At 39.7% G+C, this 8,562-nt stretch overlaps 1 non-coding gene across 1 annotated transcript; it reads right to left on the minus strand.

Moving 5' to 3' along the window:
* Positions 1–7,821: 7,821 nt before the first annotated feature.
* LOC145117871 (small nucleolar RNA R71) lies at positions 7,822–7,928 on the minus strand. Its single transcript, XR_013712865.1, has one exon. It is a non-coding gene; the product is annotated as a small nucleolar RNA R71 (small nucleolar RNA).
* Positions 7,929–8,562: the final 634 nt, after the last annotated feature.

Raw genomic sequence — 8,562 nt, forward strand, 5'->3', positions numbered from 1 at the left:
ATCACCTCCATAAGGACCAAATATGAAGCTCAAAAGTTCTGGAGTAATTTCTACTCACAAGAACCACCTTAAAGGGACCAAAACCATAACAATGTACCATTTAGCTAGATCTACATGAAAAGGTTGTCAAGATTAAGACTTTATACCTTCAGGAGATAGATCTAGGTGCACAAAGCTTGTATCCAAAAGCTCCAAGTCAAACAATGACTCTTCAAGAAGTTCCTTCTTCCTCCTCAAGCACCAAAAACACACAAAAATCACTTTGAAGCTCTACAATCACTCAAATGGGGGCTAAGGGTCGATTTCTAGGGTTTAGAGGGGTGGAGGCTGAAGATATTACGGTTAGGTTATGAGATAAGGAGCTTAAATAGGGTCGAAGACCCTAAAATAGGGTTCTGACCTGACTGGAGTACGCCCAGCGTACATATGGTACGCCAGCGTACTCCTGGGAACCTTCGCGACCATCCTGGTCAGTACGCCCAACGTACTCCAAGGTACGCCCAGCGTACTACCTTTTTCACTAGTATGCCCCATGTACGCTTTGTGTACGCCCCGCGTACTCGGCTAAGACTGAAACCCACGAAAATTCTGAAGGCCATAACTTCTTCGTTATAAGCCCGATTCCGACGATCCTTATATCAACGGAAAGGTAACGAGAAGCCCTACACTTCTAACAAATAAAACCTTTCTTAAGACCTTCCGAACAAAAATCCATTTTCCACAAAAGCCCGAACTGACACTTTACCGAAATACCCTTACGTTCCAAAATATGAACCGACACCCGGATCACTTCTAATGCATCACCAGCACCCAAATGGGGCTAGATCTTACCTTTTCAAAAGCCCTAATCCTTAGGATGACTGATCTTCAGGCCACATCCTCAGACTAGCACATCCTCAGACTAGGAATCGATTCGGAACAAGATGTTACACAGAAGATGAAAAGATGTTAGAATCGTTAGATGATTTAGGAGTGTGAACTTTTAGTACCCATCTATAGTCTGGTTTAATCCATTTCTTGTTTGAGCGGATGGATGCCTCAACACTTGCTTTAGAACTTGAAACTGATCACTGAAATGACTTCGACCTAACCGATCTTGATCTAACAAAACCATCTCTTGAATTTAGCTTCTTGTCACACATTAACCTTTTGTACTTGGTAGATTGATTCTTTCTCTTCTTAGAATTCCAGTCACCATCACGTGAACGTGACCTCGAAGGATTTCTTTTGTAAGATCTCCCTCTTGACACGTTTTGCCAACCATGTTTGTAGTAAAGAACATATAAACGATGTGGGCAATTTCTGGCAATGTGACCGGGAGTCCCACAGTTAAAGCAAGTCTGTCTTTTCATATAAATCAGATTGTGTCTTGGTCCTTGTCCAACTGAAGTTCGTTTCGAAGAACTTCCATAAGAACAAGCACAAGAACATTTATTAGACTGCTTGACAGATTTCCGTGGCTGGGATCTTTCAACAGTAGGGGTATCATGATTATAGGCTTTTGAAACCTTTTTAGCAGAACTAGAATTGATTTTGTTCTGCTCACTCCCATCTTGCATTGCTACATTCTCTGCACATGAAGTAGAAGCATTAGAATCGCTCACCTCATCACGATTTTTTGAATCATTATCAGCAGAACAATAATTATTTGTTTCTGCTCATGCCCATCATGCACTGTGACCTGCTCTGCACCTGAGGTAGAAGTATCAGAATCGTTCACCTCAACACTTCTAGTGGGACCAAATTGTTCACCCTCAACTGGAATTGTTACAGAGGGTTGGCCATATTGAGCAGGCGTCTCTATCTCATTGGTTTCAAGGGGCGAGGTATAGTTATCATTGAAGGGAGGTGGAACACTGTGATACCCTAGACCCTTATTTTAATTATCTTTAAATTTTAACTATTTTTCAATCATTATTTCAACCTTTTTACTTGACACATCAATTTTTTTTAAATTAAAGTCTGCATTTTCAAACTTATTTTTCAATGTGTTAAGCTCGGCAGTTAGACTGGCAATCTTTACTTGAGCATAATCATAATGTTCATATTTATTGTTGTATTCTTCCTTAATTCTTTTTAAATTTTTTGTTTGGGCCTCTAATTTTTCTTTTAATGATTTTTGGGCCTTTCTGAGAGTGTATCCTTCATATTTAAGGTCCTCAATGTCCCTAATTAATAATTCATGTTGATCACGATAATCTTTAATTTTAACTTCACAGGACTGAGAACATGAGTTTTCACTTACTTTGGTGATTAAAGAACTCATTATTCACCAAAAATAATTTACCAAAAATAAAACTGATTGTGAAACCAAGAAAAATGCCCTTTGACTTGAAACCTCGAAATTCAAACTTGAAGGTCAAACTTGAAAACTTGAAAGTTGAATTTGAAAGTCAAAAGTCAAACTTGAAAGTCAAAAGTCAAAGTTGAAAGTCAAAGTTGAAAGTCAAACTTGAAAGTCAACCTTTTTGTCTAAAGAATAACCTTGACCGAGAACAAAATTTTCTAGACCGAGAACGAAATTTCAAGACCAAAAACGAGAGTATTTGACCAAAAACGAGGGTATTTGACCGAATACGTGGCTTTTTGACCAAATACGAAGCTTTAGGACCGAAAACGATGTTATTGGATCGAAAACGTGGCTTTTGGAATGAAAACAAGCCAAAATCTTGAAAATCCGAAATTACAACCGAGGATGCGAGGGGCTAAATATCCGAACCGAGAACAGGCTGGAAATTGCGAGGCCGAGAACAACTGGACCGAGAACCCTCGTTGATGACCGAAAACGCTATTGGTCGCCGAGAACCTCTAGGGTTTGACCGAAGACCGAGGAGTGTCGCCGAAATCTCGCAAATTCGACCAAAAACACCCAAAACTTGCCAAAAACACGAGATTTTCAAATCTTTAATGCCAAACTGGGTCAAAACTCCAAAAATATGAAGAACACGAAGAACAAACAACCAAAAATTCGTCCAAAACAATTCAAAAACACCCGAAAATCCAAGAAACTCTTAATACCTTGCCAATTCGATTGATACCGATCCAAGCTCTGATGCCAATTGTAAGTCCCTATTTCGCTATGTATCAATCGGATTTCACTATCATGGTGCGGAATCCCAATCAAGTGAATGATGCAAGATATAATATAGAATAAGAACACGATGATTAACCTTCAATGCACACTATTATAGATGAATACTCGGGTACATAAGATTCTTGATTACACTTGATTTCTCTCTGTTTCTCTCTAAAATGTGTTCATAGCTTATGGCAGCCCCAAAAACGCCCCTCTCCCTTTACAAGGCTCAAATAACACTATTTATACCTAGACCTAATAACCAAGGCCCAACTCAAAACCCAAACAAGACAATATTAAGCCTAACCGAAATCACATGTGATTTCGGTCCAAACAACACCAAAACATGGTGTTTTTAGTCCTAGACCAAGAACTCTAATAGCTTGTGAAAAGCAAAGTATAAACCACAATTTATGACCTAACATGGATGGAGATGTCGCACCCCAGTCTGTTGGGGTGAGGTTAGTCACAGGGTGATGGGTCAGACCGAGCTAGTCCTGCAGACTACCGAGATGATTCAACATATCAGACAGCGGTTGTAGACCGCACAGAGTCGGCAGAAGAGTTACGCCGACCGGTGCTGATCTGAGTTGGAGTTTCAGGTCGGTGACATGGTACTCCTGAAGGTCTCACTCTGGAAGGGTGTAATTCACTTCAGGAAGAGGGGGAAGTTGAGTCCCCGATACATCGGGTCATTCAGGATCATTTACATGGTTGGCAAAGTGGCGTATAGCCTAGATCTCCCGGAGGAACTTAGTCAGATCCACAACACTTTCCATGTTTCACAGTTGCGGAAGTGCATATTAGATGAGGAGGCAGTGGTGTCATTGGATGATATTCAAGTCGACGAGCGCCTGAATTACATGGAGAGGCCAGTGGCCGTTCTGGAGAGGAAAGTGAAGGTTCTACGGAACAAGGAAGTACCTTTGGTAAAGGTACAATGGGAGCATCGGAAGGGATCCGAGTGGACTTGGGAGCCGGAGGCAGAGATGCGGGAACATTATCCGGAGTTGTTCGCCGCAGTAGACTTCAAGGACGAAGTCTAGCTCAAGTGGGGGAGAACTGTAACACTGACTCCCTGGTATACATTTTAAAGCTTTGTATTCATTTTATTGAGGGAAATCGACGAGTTGGAGGCCCCCACTCATCGTGTCGAACCTAGTCAGCCCGCGTGGTTTATGGCTTCTACTCGACGAGTTGGAGGACCCTAACTCGACGAGTAGAGGTTGTGCATGAAAACCGTAATTTTTAGGGTTTGCACCCTATTTAAAGGACCTTAAGTCCTTTCCTCCAGCCTCCTTACCACGTTTTGACGGCCAGAAGCAACCCTAATCGATCTAAACCCTATTCTTGAGTGTGTGAGAGGCTAAAAGTGTGCTTTTGGTGCATTTGTTAAAAAAGCTTAAAGATTTAGAAGCTTGGAACGAGGGGAAGCTTGTAGATCCAACATCTACATCGTGTTGGCATCTAGTAGAAGGTAAAAAGTCTCTACCTTGGCCTTCCATTTCTTAGATCTCTTCTTATGTTGGAATATGGGCATTTTGGTGCAAAATGGAGTCACTTTCGGATGTGAGCTTGTCACAAGGGCATGGTTTCAGATCTGGACTCCTCTAGACCCTTATGGACATAAAGCCTCAAGCTTTATGAATCTTTGGCCCTCCTCTATGTCCAAAACCTTCTTTTAAGGCTAGTTATGAGTGTTTTAGCTTCATGGAGCCTTGCATGCACGTCAAGTTAGCAACTTTACGTGATAACTACACCCTAGGAGTCTAGATCTATAGTTTGGAGCTTTAGTTTCACTTAAAAGCACTAGAATGAGAAATGGACTGAAGGAACTCGACGAGTTGAATGAGGGTTTCCCGCTTTCTGGATTCTGCATGAACTCGACGAGTTAGAGAGGCAACTCGACGAGTTGCTTAGGGTTTTCCCGACATTCTGGACACTACATGGACTCGACTAGTTGTCTGGAAACTCGGAGAGTCGACTTGGGTTTTCACGACTTCTTGAGTTTTGAAGGAACTCGACGAGTCAATAAGCTACACTCGACGAGTTGGGTCAACATGGACTGTTGAACTTGACCGTTGACTTTGACTTTGACCAAGGGTTGACCAGTTTGACTTCTGGGGGTATTTTAGTAATTTTGAAATTTATGGAAGTGGATCATTGGTGGATGTAGGTGTTCGAGTTTAGAGCTGTATTTGGGGAGTTTGACATTATCATCCCGAGCTACTTGTGAGGTGAGTTGTCCTCACTATACTAATAGGGTCGAAGGCACCAATGTCGGCCCTTCTTTTTGGATTGTTATCTTGGTTATTGCATGATGATATGCTTAGTGACCTGTTAGGTCAGTACCCTGGTATGCAGGATAATTCTATGTTAGTGACCGGTTAGGTCGGTATCCTGGTATATAGGATGATGCTACGGTTAGTGAGCTGTTAGATCGGTATCCTGGTTATAGGATGATGCTATGTTAGTGATCTGTTAAATCTGTATGACTGATATTACCATATGTATACATACTTTTAGACAATATTTGAATACATTTTTATACATATTTTGGTTATTTGCATGGAATAATGGTACTTATGAGATTAAATTGTATTTTGCAGCCAAAATAAGTCATTTTGAAGAATAAGGACTAAAAGTGGAAAAAGAAGAAACTTTGGAGGCTTGGAAGCTTAAAGAGAAGAAAACCCACGAAAACAGCTGTATCCACGTCGTGGATATCACTTACACGACGTAGAAAGGGAAAATTCTGGAAGATGAGTACACGCAAAGTCGAAATCCTTGCTCGATAAGGATTCATCCATGTCCACGACGTGGAGCACCATTCCACGACGTGGAATGTAATTTCATGACCACTATAAAATCCCTTGATCTGTACGAATTTAGGAGGTTGGCTGGTTAGAAAAGGTTTCCAGAAGTGGATATTCAAAAGATTAGAAGGCCACAAATTTGGTTTGAATACCAAGGAAGAAGAAGTTCATAATTACTTTCTAGTTGTGGTACTTTACAATGTTTTTAATTATGACTTGTTTGTGTTTACTTGTTAGAATGAGTAGCTGAATCTAGCTGCTTCTGTTAGCTAGATGAAGTTGGAACTCATGGTTTGTTTATACAAAACTTAGACTTTTCTTGTTGGTTAATGTCTTGTGTTTGATTGATTATACCTAGCATTCTTAATTTGATACTAGATTGCTTTAAACTCTTATTCTGTGTAGTTAGTGACCGTTAATATGCATGAATTTGAATACCTAGTAATTTAGTGAACATTAGATTATTAGAGCTAATATTAAACCAATCTTAGATAAGTAATTGAAGTATTGAACTTGGCTATTGTGTTTGTTAATTTAATCTTACATAGCTCTAATTCTACTTAATAGTTAATTTTGTGTTAAATTATGTGTGACTATGCATAGATCTACATGAATTAATTCAACATTAGTTAATTTGGAATTGAATTGCTAATAATATCTTAATTGGTAACCAACGAGAATTGTCATAATTAATAATTAAACAATTGAGGGTAAATGGATTCGAACTAACAGAAGTGTTTTATAATATTGAATAGTTGTTGATCCATTAAGTTCGTCTAAACTTGCAAAATTAGATAAATACCTTTTTAATTATTTGATTTTAGATTAATTTAGAGTAATTATTTTAGCTAATCAAAACCGTTCCCTGTGTTCGACCCCGACTTACTTAAACTACATTACAATCCGACTAGGTACACTGCCTAGGTGCATATTGGTCAATTAAGTTAGTTAGGAAATAAATTTAAAATTAGTAGGTACTTTTGTGCACATCAAGTTTTTGGCGCCGTTGTCGGGGAACAGATTATTTGATTGTCAATTTTATTTACTTTGAGTTAATCGATCCTGTTTGTGGGGTAAAACCTCCAAAAAGTTAATTTTATGCATTAACTTTTGTTTCAGGTCTGAGACCACGACGTGGACCTTAAGTCCACGACGTGGGTTCAGTTAGGAAAGTATTTTTAGTTTTTTTTTAGTTTTTAGTTTTTGTACAGATTCACGTTTTTATTTTTGTTTATTTTGCAGTAGTTCATGACCAGAGGCTCCAACGCGCCTTTGGTACCACCACTTGAAGATCCAGAGTCGGCTTTTCACAAAAAGATGGATAAAAACGTGAAAGAAGACCAACCACCAAAAAGCTCACCATTTAAAGACCTTAAATTGGTTTTTGGGAAAAAGAAAGGAAAGAACATGGGTGAATCTAGTAGTCAAAGGAAGGAGGAAAGCAAATTACAGAGCTTTGAACAAAATCCAAACCAAAAGGAAAGCGAATACGATACAGAACCCGAGTTTGAAGAAACTGAACCCGAAGACGAGCCAAGAAACGAAATGGAAAATATTGCGGATATGTCCAAGGGAGCATACAAGAAGCGGATAAGAGACGATGCAGGTCCTGGTTTAGTACAACCTACAATTCCCGCCACTGCAACATTTGAGTTGAAAGGGCACATTCTTACTGCACTTAAGGATATGTCGTTTTCTTGGAAGGATCATGAGGACGCTTAAAAGCATCTAGATGAGGTCAATGACATTGCAGACTATTTCAATGTCCCAAATGTTCCTAGAGAGACAGTCTTGCTAAGGATGCTGTCGGTCACTTTTAAAGGAGCTGCAAAAGACTGGCTGAAGGCACTACCACCTGGTGCAATTACTACTTGGGCACAGATGTGAGAGAATTTTTTTGAACAATTCTGCCCACCATAAAAAATAGCTAAACTCAAGAAGGCAATAGCCAACTTTGAGCAACTTTCGGGTGAATCACTTTATGAGGCATGGGAGCGTTATAAAGGGTTACTAAGAAATTGTCCTCAAAATGACCTAAACATACAACAAGAAGGATCAATATTCTATGATGGGGTAAATATCATGACAAGGCAACTCCTTGATTCTCAAGGACCACTAACTAAGAAAAATCCGGGCGAAGTCAAGGAGTTGATTGAAGAATTCGCAAAGCATTCTCGTGAGTACCACAATCCAAGACATGAAGGAGCAAAAGGAATTACGGGAGGAAATTCTGAAGATATGGTTGTTGTACTAGCTATGCTTGACACCATGGACAGAAGAATGACAAAGATGGTCCAGTCAATTCATGCTATTAGAGTTGGATGTGAAAGATGCAATGGTCCACACTTGACAAAAGAATGCCACTTGGATGAACATGGAAATAAAAGGGCTCAAGTTTGCTATTCTAGTGGGGATAGATATGATGAAGATTGGAGAAAACCAAAGAAGGAGTGGTTACCATATGAGGAATACAAGAAGCAAAAAGAAGAAACATATAGGCAGACAGGCCGAGGCTTCTATCAAAAGGAACAACCACCAGCCGAAAATAAAGTTGACTTAGAAAACATGTTAGCTCGTTTTATGGAGGCTTCTGAAAAAAGGCACGATGAAACGGATGCAGCGATAAGAGAACATAAGAATATCATGAAGGAACATCAAGCTTTTCTAAGA

The sequence above is a fragment of the Lactuca virosa genome, chromosome 5 (assembly GCF_052849685.1).
Source record: "Lactuca virosa cultivar CGN04683 chromosome 5, Lactuca_virosa_CGN04683_v6, whole genome shotgun sequence".
NCBI lineage: Eukaryota > Viridiplantae > Streptophyta > Magnoliopsida > Asterales > Asteraceae > Lactuca > Lactuca virosa.